The sequence below is a fragment of the Vespula pensylvanica genome, chromosome 2 (genome assembly GCF_014466175.1).
Source record: "Vespula pensylvanica isolate Volc-1 chromosome 2, ASM1446617v1, whole genome shotgun sequence".
NCBI classification, from domain to species: Eukaryota; Metazoa; Arthropoda; class Insecta; order Hymenoptera; family Vespidae; genus Vespula; species Vespula pensylvanica.
Genome location: NC_057686.1, coordinates 6009136 through 6021935, shown reverse-complemented (window position 1 = coordinate 6021935; position 12800 = coordinate 6009136). Strand labels below are relative to the sequence as shown.

General features: G+C 39.5%; 1 protein-coding gene across 3 annotated transcripts in view; it reads right to left on the bottom strand.

Annotated features, from left to right (window-relative positions):
* The window catches only part of LOC122627166 (neurogenic protein mastermind-like), a 153106-nt gene that overhangs the window by 75331 nt on the left and 64975 nt on the right, over positions 1–12800 (bottom strand). The window lies entirely within an intron of this gene.

Below are 12800 nucleotides of genomic sequence, written 5' to 3'. Positions count from 1 at the left end.
TCCATTACCGCGCTTACGGAAAGTAGAGAGAGACCTTATCGTTTCGAAAAAGCGTATACCATCCTGAGGGAAATTTTCCAGGAAAAGAATGAGTTAATTTCGAGAGGGAACAAAATTTTTCCTGATACATTAACGATCTTATCTGTTTTCTTTTTCTTTCTTTTTCTTTTTTTCGTTCCGCTTTTTTTTTTTTTCTTTTTTACAATCGCTCGCGTTGAATCTAATTTTACAATTACCTCCATAGAAGAAAAAAAAAAAAAAAAAAAAGAAAAAGAAAAAGTAAAGAAAACTAAATTTGCCGATCGTTTTTCAACGAGCAAATTGTTTTCGATCATTATCAAATTATTAAAGGAAGTTGTAAAAGGTACTTGGTGCGATAGAACGCGAGACACGTTAATAGAATTCTTTGGATTCTCAAAGGAAGGAAAGTCGCGAGCGCGACTTAAAGGCCTCCCACGCGAAGCGGCGACGGAGCTTTTCGCGCATACAAACGTATACATTCATACATACATGCATACATACATACATACATACATACATACATACATACATACATACATACATACATACATACATACATACATACACATACACGTAGAGTCGCGTTTGCGACGCGTCGCCCGCACTTCCAACCTCCACCAACGCTTGGCGGTTGCGTCATCACGGTTTCACGGTGCGCGCTGGGATTCGTCGATCGCGCGCGCGCAACAGCCGACGCATCTGTACCGCTCTGCTTACGCTTACTACAAATCCGCGCCAGTGGTGCTCGATCTCGTCGTTCGGATTTCTTTCCTGCTATTTTTCTTTTTTTTTCTTTTTTTTTTCTTTTTTTTTCATTTCTTCGAATAGTTCCGACCGTAACGATTAAACCGAAAATATTTTTCTGATCAAATCGTTCACACATTTGCACGATCATCTGTAATTAGTTCGAACGAACGATTATTGTATCTCGTATGGATAGACTGTAATGGCCGATTCCATTTTATATTTAAAATCTGATCTTTCTTCCGATATCACGATTCTTTCGAATAGCTGCACGATAAGAGATAATAAATGTTCGCGCTATGAAGAGCGATCGTTGTAAACAGCTAGACGTGTATCCAACGCCACGTTTCCTTCACGATGCTCCGCCGATGCTTGCTCGCGCGAGGAACCTCGACCTTAACCTTAGAGCGCGTAACGTGTGTATTTTCCGCTCGGTAGCGTTCCTCGCGTGTTTACTACTTGCGATTATTTGATTCGCACGATGTTTCTAGGAGGAAACGAATTCGAAAAGATTTCACGGACAAACATGCATACGTACGTATTTACTTTTACGTATGTAAGTATGTTTTCGTCTTTAGAAAAATTCTTTAAGCGTTCGATGAATATCTTCTTATATCTTGAAATAGAAATTTTTGCGCACTATCGCGTTCGTTGTAACGTCGTAGAATCGTTGGTCGTGTAATATCGTGGGAAAAAAAAAACGGCACTGCTAACGGAGCACAGAGAGTCGAAGATAAAGCCGACCAGAAGTTAGGATTAACAGTCAATTATTATATTTATCAGAAATTAAGAGAGCCGAACGATCGAGAGAAGTTTTTCTTGTAAGTTTTGAGACAATGCCTCTCGACTCGCAACTAGAAACTTTCCCGTCTATTAAATATGCAACGAATTATCGATCGATAAATTTGAATCAGTTTAAATTGTTTCTCGTTTCTCGTAGGAACGAGAAAAGTTTCAGAAGCAGATTAAACGTTTTCCATGATTTTTAGATTTAACGTTTGCGCACAAAATTACCAACTTTTGATCTACAGTAATCGATCATGGCGATATTCAAACGCTTGTTATCTGTCGAAGATACTTCAAAAAAAAAAAAAAAAAAAAAAAAAAAAAGAAATCTTCGAAAACATAAAAAGAAGGACAAAGATATATCATATTTAATAATATAAAATCTATTAATTCTTTTTGTTAAAAGGAAAGAACAAAATGTTAGGTAAACTATAACCCATATTTTCGAAAGAAGGACGGATTAAAAGTGCTGACCCAGCACTTCTCGGCTGGGACTTGGAGGACGTGCAATTTCCTGAGGAGGAACGTAGAGGGATAACGAAGTACGCTTTCCCTCTACGCGGAATTATTGGATCGCCACGCGAACCTCGCATACGAATGCGACGTTAATATCTGTAAGCTATCTCTCTCTCTCTTTCTCTCATTTTCTCATTTACGAGAGGGATGGTTCGAGCTTTTAATTAAGTCTAACGCGGCCGCCGTAAAGGCGAAGTACGCGCGTTACGAGCGACGCCACCTATGCCACTGACCATTGTCTCGCTTATGTTAGTCGTACAAATACACAATAGATATGCGCGCGCGTGCACACACGTACGAAAGGGGGGCATAAGGATAGTGACGACGACGACGACGACGATGGTGACGACGACGACGACGACGACGACGACGAGGGTACCTGTGGCGGTTGGTATGGGCGTCGAGGACGTTGCACTGAACCGCTTCGCCCCGTGAGAACGACGGGAGCACAGAAAGAACGGTGGAACGAGCGATACGTATATGTGTATGTGCGTGTGTGTGAGAGAAAGAGGAAAGGGAGGGAGAGAGAGAGAGAGAGAGAGAGAGAGAGAGAGAGAGAGAGAGAGAGAGAGAGAGCTGCAACCGCCAATACCGCCATCCTTTTGCCGCCACCGCCACCATCCTTATCCTTTTCAGAATAAGCGTCATGAACATCCCGAGTAACGTAATAACCCTCTTCTTCCCTCTCCCTTTCCACTCATTCGCATTATCCATGTACACATATATAAGAATTTCGTTCGATTTTTCGCGGAGTCCGTCAGAGAGAAGAGATTTCGTTGCTCATCGATTTATCTCCAGGTACGTGAATTATTCTTTTTCATTTTTTTTTTTTTTTTATATATGATTTAAACCGTCCTAGTATTACGAACGGCTTCGTTGGTACACATCCTTAAGAATCATCGATCCTTTCTTGTCGCGTACTTTCAAGCCGGACTATTTTTGAAATGTCCATGGAGAGAGAAAGCCAGTCGATTCTATATACATATATTATATGATATATATTTGTATGTTCCCACTCTCCGTCTCTCTCTCTCTCTCTCTCTCTTTCTGTCTCTCTCTCTCTCTTGTCGACTTCATTTCTCTCGAGCTCGCTCGCGACACTCGGCGAAAGAAGAAGGCAACCGCGATATTATCCGGCACAATGAGCGTACGAAAGAAAGGATTTTGAGCGAGCAAGAGCGATAGAGAGAAAGAGAAGGACTAGTGGAAAGAGAAAGGTACTCCAGGGCGATGCCATCTCTCGCTGATTTGCGAGAGATCGTTCTCTCTCTCTCTCTCTCTCTCTCTCTCTTTTTTTTCTTTTCTCTCTTTTACTCGGATCCGTTTTTTCTTTCTTTTTGTTGTCATCCATCCCATCAATGCCATCCATTTTTGCATGAGCTTCTCGTCGAAATGCGTGTCTTTCTTGGCGTCGTCGCTCCCAACGACGACGACGACGACGACGACGACGATCGATTCTCTTTTTTCCATTTTAAATTGATTCATCATCAATTGAGATTCTACGGCTGCGGTTTACGGAGCTAAAATTTACCTCCGTCCGATTCGACTCCGATTCGACGCATTTAAATGCGAATTAAAAAATGCACATCGTGTCACCTGTTGCGCAATACTGTAAATGATACGGCACGAAATTTCGACAGTCGAACTAGATATATTCCGATTATTATGTAAAATCGAGACTCTATATCGTTCTACGAGATAAGTAAGGTATAAAGATCGCCGAAAGATGAGAGTTTGAAAACAAGGAAAGAGTATAATAATTAACGCCTCCAAAGCTCATACGAGAAAGTAAGAACGATCCCGCGGCGATAATAAAAAAGTTATTTTTCGGGTTCGCTCGCGCATGAACGCGATTAAAAAATTTTTATCAACCGAAGTTTCCCTCGTAAAAATAACCCGTCCAACGTCGGATCTTTCTTATTATCATTGTTTCGCTCTAATAAATTCATAACTTAATATTAAACGCGAATAAATCTTTTCAAGACGAATGTTAAGATGTCCGATTAATCTCTTAACTTCATACGATCTCGTTTCTTATCGATCGTACATATTTCACAATTTTATGTAAAAATAAAAGAGAAATTCTTTTCTTGTTTTTTAGATAATTGAAATTCCATTAAAAGAATGATACTGATTAACTTGTTGTTATAAATAATACAAGGGCCTATCGAAAGTTATACTTATATTTATCAAAACGATTAGGGTGGAACGTCTTTACTCGCAAAATTCACGAGACTATGCTTTTATCAAGCAAGGTGGAAAATGCGATTGCTGGAAAGGAGACGCGACGCTCTCGACGACGTGCCGCTATTTTGCGTACGCTCGTCACCCAGAGTGGGAAAGAAGGAAGGGTGGAAAACGGAGGGTGGAAACGCCAAGAGCTTCTACAACGAAAGGAGTAACGCATCTCTCTCTCTCTCTCTCTATCTCTCTCTCTCTCTCTATCTCTCTCTCTCTCTCTCTCTCTCTCTCTCTCTCTCTCTATCTATCTATCTATCTCTATCTCTCCTTTCCTCTTTACATCTATCTCTTTCTCACGTTCTCGGTCTCTTGGAATACTCGAAAGTGCAACGACGCCTGCGCCACGCGAAAGTCTCAATCCACCCTCTGTTGTATCCAGCGTGAACGCTGCGACTGTGGAACTTTCGGGCTATAACTGCCGAGCGTCGAGACGTCGAAACGCAAATCTCTCTCTTTCCCTATCCTTCTTCTTCTTCTTCTTCTTCTTCTTCTTCTCTTCGTCCTCTTTATCTCTGTTTATCTCTCTCTTTCTCTCTATCTTTCTCTCTCCCTCTCTCTTTCACTTTCCTTAGTTTGATACTCTTAGAAATGCTAACGCAAAACTTTTCGATATTTCTTCGGAGTTCGGCTAAAATAATATTATTTTAACCTAAATTATTCTTTAATACTATGGTAAACTTAAATCGTATGATCCATTGCTATTGCCAATGTGTAAAATCGATGAATTTTAAAGAAAAAATTTTCGGAGAAAGAAGATATACTTGAGATAGTTAAATTATTTTCTATTCTTTTTTTTTTTCTTTTTTACGTTTAAACTGTGATAAAATAAAGTAAATATCGTCGAGCGATACGTAACAGTATTTAGTCATGTTTAGACATAACCAAGATAAAATGTCAAACTATTCCCGCGATTCTTCTCGTTACGATTTACGTTTCGGCGTATCCGGCTAACGTACACCGAAGAGTCTTCGACTTATCTCGTAAGGCGCACGGTTAATCATGCGAGTTCAGAGAAACCTGTCGTCAGCAAATTCCACTTGCAAGCAAACTATGTTTTCTCTTTGTTGCGACAAAGGAAAGACTAGAGAAAAGAGGAAAGTCGAATGAACAGGAGAACAAAATTATTTGAACGAAATATTGAACGAAATATTTTTTCCAAATTTTTACAAACAATTTTTCTTCGATAACGACAGCAAAATAGGATTTGATCGTATTATCGAAAATAATATAAAAAAAAACGAAGAATAATAACAAAAAGAAAAAGAAAGAGAGAGATAACCACTTACCGTTTAGTCGGTAAAAATTAACTTTTAAAAATCTTATTCGAATGTTTTTGCGAAGGTTCCTGCTGCTAAACCAACGAGCTCCTTTCACCGTCCTTTTTAAGAAGGAAATACGCGTGGAAGGATAAAGAAAAAGATCTCGCTGCGAGGGACAAAACGAGAAGGACGCGTGGCTCGTCGAGGCGTAGGCGAGCGCACGAGTTACCCTTTTCAACCTTCGACCCAAAGTATCAACTCGTCTCTCTCTCTCTTTCTTTCTTTCTTTCTTTCTTTCTCTCTCTGGAGGAGTTCACGTTACAAGATATACACCACACGACAAAAATTTTCCTTTTCCCATAGGAATTGCGAGATGTAACGAGCCTTTTTATGGTCGAGAGATTGGAGCATGAAAAAAATTCATCCGCGAGTAATCCCGATGCGTCTGAACTCGATCTCGAGAGAAAAATGATAAAAAAAAAGAAAGAGAGAGAGAAAAAAAGGAAAAGAAAAGAAAATCAGTCGGTTATAAAAAAAAAAGAAGAGAAAGAAAAATATCTGAAACGAATTTTTCGAAAATTTCGATCTATTTTTTCGTCGATCCTATTACTACGTTTACGTTTACGTTCACGTTTTATAGTCGTTAATGAGAATCTCTGCTTAGGAATGACATCGTACGCTTCTCTTCATTGTCAGTCCCCCTTATACGTGAACACTTGGTATACGTTTCGATGTCGAGACCACGACGACGATGACCGTGCGCTACTTGGTATCGCGCTCACACGTAACTGAATTACCGTCGTTGGTTAAACAAATCTCTTCTCGGTAAGAGAACTTCCACGAAAAACAGTGCTCGACATTTATTATCGGTGGAACGTAACCGGCGAATCATGAACATTCTCCTATCGTCACATACTATCCAACGATATTAATCTATTTTAACGAAATAATATTGATATATCACTCTTTTGCCTGTTTGTTTGTTGGTTAATTTTGAGCGCATTTTTTCATTCTATCAAAAAATCATATACAATCTATATATATATATACATAGAGTATATATATATATTTCGATGAAAACATATTGTTCTAAATATTTGAATATACTCGATATACCATCGAGTAAAATGTTTTAATAGTCACGAATATAAAGCAAAATTATTGATTTTTATACTTCGCACTTTGCAAGACTTCAACCATCTCCATAGAAACGACTTGACAATGATCGAAGGTACAGCATCCTCGATGCATAGATCATCGGAGTGGGACTTACCTGAAATAGAAAAGAAAAAATCTTATTAGTCATCCGTTCTAAATCAAGCAACAGGAGACACACATTTGCTTAGTGTATTCATAAAATCTCATTGTAATACGTTTTCTATTTTACACGTTAATCCTTCATCCTGTTAATACATAACACACAATAAACGTTGAATAATTTTCTACTAAACTCGAATAACTTTGATTATGTATAATTCGAAGCTTATTTCGAAAAGCCATTATCGTTAGAACATTTCAAAACGAGATATATTAATGAACATTATCTCCCTTCTTGCACCCTGTTAAACGTTATCTTTCTTTGATTATTGCCATAGCACAAATTAACGTACAATCGTTCGCGACTATTATTAATTCATCTTTAATAGATATACACTTACACGCACGCACACAGGTTTTTATTTCATAAATATCCAGCTTTACGAAAAAAATGTTTCACAAGAAATTCTTCCTATTTCTCGTAAATTCAAAAGCAGTCCATTATAAAAACTGTAATAAAACTAATACGATAGAAATGCGATAGGACGAATGTGTTTCGACGAACATGAATCATAATGAGATTTGCCGAAATGGAAAAAAAAAATAAATAAATAAATATATAAAAACAACAAAAGAAACTTGTCATAGAACGAACGTACACGTTCACCTCCAAACAATTAACCAATGAGTTCCTAGTAATGTCACGGTAATAAAGCACGGGAATGATTTCGCCCGTTATTGTTACTAGCCAGCGAGGACGGTGGGTTCTCGACTCTCTGACATCCGATTCGTTCGCGTGTCCCACTTTTCCCACGCGCGATCGTTGCAATGCTTTCTGCTACTTTGTAGCTTTCACGAGAGCAACGCCTCGACGCTTTAGAGACCGTTACTCCTTGAACATAAATCTTAGCATCTTTTCAAATCATTCGTCCGTACTTTTAGTTGACTGCATCAACCGAAATTATTATACGAAATTATTACAAGGTATGTAAGATAAATTAAAATTCATCGAACGAAGAAATAATTTTTTTTTATATTCTATAATAAGAAATTGTCTTTACTTTTCTTTTTATTTCTCTCTCTCACTCTCTCTCTCTCTCCCTCTCTCTCTCTCTCTATCTCTATAATAACGTCTTGCTGTTTATTTTATCCGTATTTAGCTTTACGATCAATCACCACTGAAGTATCCAGAGCAATCATACAAATTGTTCGTATAAATAACTCGGCACTCTTATACTCCGTAGTATAAACTCGAGAATATCGATTTCGTTCTTTCCGTAGACAGCTCCGTAATATCGACTGAAATTTCAATCTGTCTCAAGTGGGAACGTAAAGGGGGCTAGTAGATGGGCCTTAAAGCACGTTCGAACGTAGATAGGAGAAATTACCGAGTTGTGAATCATTGCTTCGAGAACGTCCGTGAGTAGGGCCAGATAGACGCGTCGCGGGAGAGAAAGGAAAGGGCAGAAGAGGATAAGAAGGAGGGTTGGGAGACGCGCAACAGTGTTTACACTTGGCGGTCAATGAACGCCATCCATGATCTCGGAAACCAGACCACGAACGTCTGTCTCATCCTTTCCCTCTCTTTCTCTAACGTCCTAGATCATTTCACGTTTTCTTTATTTTCTTCGTCCGTACCATTACAAAAATGATATTACCCTTGTTATTTCTATTTTACGCTTTCGACAACGTATCTAACTTGCTCGTATCAAAAAAATGAAATTCAATTTGAGATATAAACGAAAAAATTTGGCAGAGCTATTATTAGTTTCAAAGATTTTCTCTTTACGGTTGTAATTGAAAGGGCATAGTAGGAAATCGGTGGTTTGGGCAATTCACTTCGGAAACATTTTTTAAAATTAAAAGCACCGAGGAGATAGTAGCTAAATGTAGAGTAAAGGAAGAGAGATAGAGAAAAGAGGAAGAGAAATAGATAGATGGATAGATGGATAGATGGATAGATAGATAGATAAAGAGAGAGGCAAAGAGAGAAAGAGAGAGGAGAGAGAGAGGTGGTTTCTCTTTGGCAGCCCCTGAGGCTGGTTCGATTTATCGGCGAATGGATGAATCCGGGTGCAGGGCCGCGTAAACGGCCAGGAGGGCGATGCTTGCATAAAGTGGTGGAAAATTCGGGTTGAAACCTGTGAAAGCGAGGAAAGAAGATCAATAAAGTGGTGTGCCATACTGTCGGTGCCACTGGTGTGTCGTTGTATAGTGGCTGCTTCGTTGGTGTGTATTATTAAGCGGAGGTGTAGAGATAGCTAGAGCGAACGAGACGAGACGAGACGAAAGAGAGAGAGAGAGGTAGAGGGAGAGGAAGAGAGAGAGAGAGAGAAAGAGGGGGAGAAAGAGAGAAAGAGAGAGAGAGGCTCAACGAAGACAGAAGAGAGGGCGGATAGAAAATGTAGGACAGACGTAATAAAAACTAACCAGAGAAAGAGAGACGGCGCTAACCGTGGTTCTCGAGAAACAACGACGAACTCAACCGTACCCTCCGACTATCAGAGACACGAAGTGGCCTGGGAACAGACTTGGCGTCAGGCGTTAACTGAAACCAAGACGACGGTAACGCCGACGCTTTTACAATTAAACACTTATTCGACGTCAATGAATTTATTTTTTTTTCTCCATTTCCTTGTTTTGATAAGGTTTTTACAAGAAACAAGAAAAAAGATCCGAAAAAAAAAAATGATATTTCACTAAATTGATGTAATTCGATCGTTGTAAAAAATTTGTTCGATCTCCTTGATGACATCGACGAGTAATATTAACATCAACGAATATTTAAACGTACGAAATAATTTTCATAGAAAATACATATCAATCCTCAAATCAAAATTTGATCGAGAATTCACGTAGACGATTACAAAGTCAAGAAGAGATCTACGAAAGGACGAGAAATGAGAACCGCTGAATACCGAGGTGCCGCGTTCCCCCTTTATGCAGCCATTGGCGTAGACCCGTTTACTCTCGGACGACAGGAATCGTGGTATCGTATGACTCTATAAAGAAAATCATTGTAATCATTCTAACGTAATTACGTTCCTTTCGAAGAAATCATTCAGTCCGGAGTTCTTGAAATTTTCATTTAGTCCTTGTTCTTTTTCGTTTTATTACGTTTCTCCCTTCGTTACTCGTTTTTATCGAGATCTTGGAATATCTTTTCGTATTCTCGTAGGCACACGATGGTTTTCTTTCCCTCCCTTCCTCTCTCCCTCCCTCCCATCCTCCCCCCCCCATTCTCCTTTCCTCTTATTTTCCTTCTCTCCTATTCCAAATCATTCGAGCTTTCAAGCTTCCTCAGACTCCCCGTTGTTTCTACCGTTCGACCTTCCACGCTTCGTACTACCAACTCCGAACCGAACGCAACCTCCTACTTTCCACGCGTCAAACCCTCCCACCCCCAACCCTCTACCACCGTCGAGATTCCCGTAGTAATCTTTTTTCTTTCGAGAATCTCCGATCCGACGTTTGTATTCTCGCGCCTTCGACGACCTTCCCTCCTGACCTCGAACGTTTCTTTGTCCTTTTTATCTATAGGACGAAGATATGTCCTATATATATATATATATATATATATATATGTATGTATGTATGTATGTATGTATATATATTATATCCTTCTAGTAAACTTTTATTTTATTTTTTTATTTCCTATCACTTCGTTGATGTTCGCGTATTTGTTTTCGAATATTTTCTTACGACACGTACACGTATGTTTGGGAAAGAATGTATTTATCGATATTAGATAAAAAGTTTCCTCGTACGTTAATCCTTATTGAATCGTTTAAACGCGTGACAACCTAAATATAACATATGTAACAACATATCGAAGAAAGAGCAATTTTTTTGTTTGTTTGTTCAATACAACGCGAACGTAACGTTACTTCTTCGCATTAGAAAATATACGTCGGTATCATTCGATTAGAATAAAACATGAAAATGGAATTTGATAAATTATCTAATCTTATGAGATAATATCATCGTGCATTTTAATATTATCGAAGGGAATAATAAACGTCTTCGTATTATTCTATCGTCGAACGAGTCGCCTTTTGTTACCCTTGACAGCCACGGAGCGACTGTAAAATCCCCTCCCCTCTCCCTACCCCCACCATTTTCCTCGTCGAACACTCTCTCCCTCTATTTCTATCTCTCTCACTCTGTCGCGCGCGCAGCACCCTCTTAAGAGGCTAGAAGGAAGAAAGCGAATACGTTTCGGAGCAGCTTTCCGCTCCTTCTCCCCTTTCGAGCCAGAGACGGCTCGTTTCCGGTGTTTCAGCTCGACCTTCTTCGTAGGAAATCCATACCCTTCCCATCTCCTCTTTACCCATATCCCATGCATTTCCCAAAGGGATACGTTTTACTAGTTCACCTTAATAGCCGTTTCTGATTCATTGCCCTTTAGCCACGCTTTAATCGTACTTTGTACAAATTCGGACCCATCTAACGCGCCTCCATTCATATAAATTTATAATATCTCATTCCATTTCACTTATTAACGTTTCCATTTCCATCGTTACGAATTTAATATATATATATATATATATATATATATATATATATATGTATATATATATATACACATACATATATATGTATGTATGTATGTATGTATCTTGATAATAAGAGAAGAAGATAGATTAATCAAGACGAAATGTAACGCAATAAACAATCGTAGCAAAACAGAAATCGAACTAATAAACCACATTATTACTTCTACTGGTCGTAAGCTTTCCGAGATATTTATCATGCCGATTTTATCAGTAAAAGAGGTGAATCTGCAAAGAAAATAAATAACGAGGAGGAGGAAGAGGAGAAGGAGGAGAAGGAGAAGGAGAAGGAGGAGAAGGGAGGAGAGAGGAGGAAAAAGAGGATACGTTAAGCGACGAAGCGGGAAATGTGGAAAAGAGGATGCGCGCGCGAGAGAAAGAGAGGAAAAACGAGAGAGAAATAGAGAGAGAAAGAAAGAGACAGACAGAGAGAAAGGTAGAGACAGACAGAGAGACATAAAGAGAGGAGGTCGGCAGGTTTTAGCAGCGTCGCTCGATCGCAAAGCTTCGCGACTACTCTTGCCACCCTTCCACGGCCTCTCGACATCCTTCTTTCGTCCCTCGGTATGGCTAGAGGTGGATAGAGGTGGTATAATAGTAGGTGGTAGACGGGTAAAGGCAGTAGGTGCCTCCATGTTATGCAGCCCCACCACCGACTCCATCCTGACCAACCGGCTGTTTACTGTTTGGCCTCCCGGGATATCGATCCCAGTGGCGTAAGAACCATCAGCCTAGGAGCCCCTCGACTGAGAGGGAGAGAGAGAGAGAGAGGGAGAGGGAGAGAGAGGGAGAGAAAGAGAGAGGAACAGAGAACGGAGGGTTCCGGCCGCGGCCGGTTGCCAACCGACCTTGTTGATACGGCATAAATCCGACACTATTCGCGACCCTCTCTCGGTCGACGACACTCCGCTAAATTGCCTTCGACGGAGTGGCACCCACCTTTAATTGGGTATATACGTTTCCTTCCGGGACAATCGAAATCGGACTGAATCTAGCGACTTTTTATCTTTTTACACTTTAACGTTTCGCGATCTCTTCTCTTTTTTTCTTTGGATTATTATTATTATTATTATTATTATTATTATTGTATGTCGTTGTTGTTGTTGTCGTTGTTTGTGTTGTTATTGATATTATCATTTTCATTATCGTCATCATCATCAAACGTCATCATCAGTAATCGGAAAAGCGAAACGAATACTCGCGAATATTTCGCATTTCGTTTACCATGACACCGATGAACGGGGAATAAACCACGTGGAAATAAGAGACAATGAAATTTGCGAGAACGTTTTTGAGTAAGAGGCCGGAAGAATCATACGTTCTAATCGATCAATCGATTAATACTGGTTCAACGAAGCTCGACTAAATTGCTTTTTAAATTGCTCGACTAAAATTGCTAACTTTCTTTTTGCGAATAAGAAGT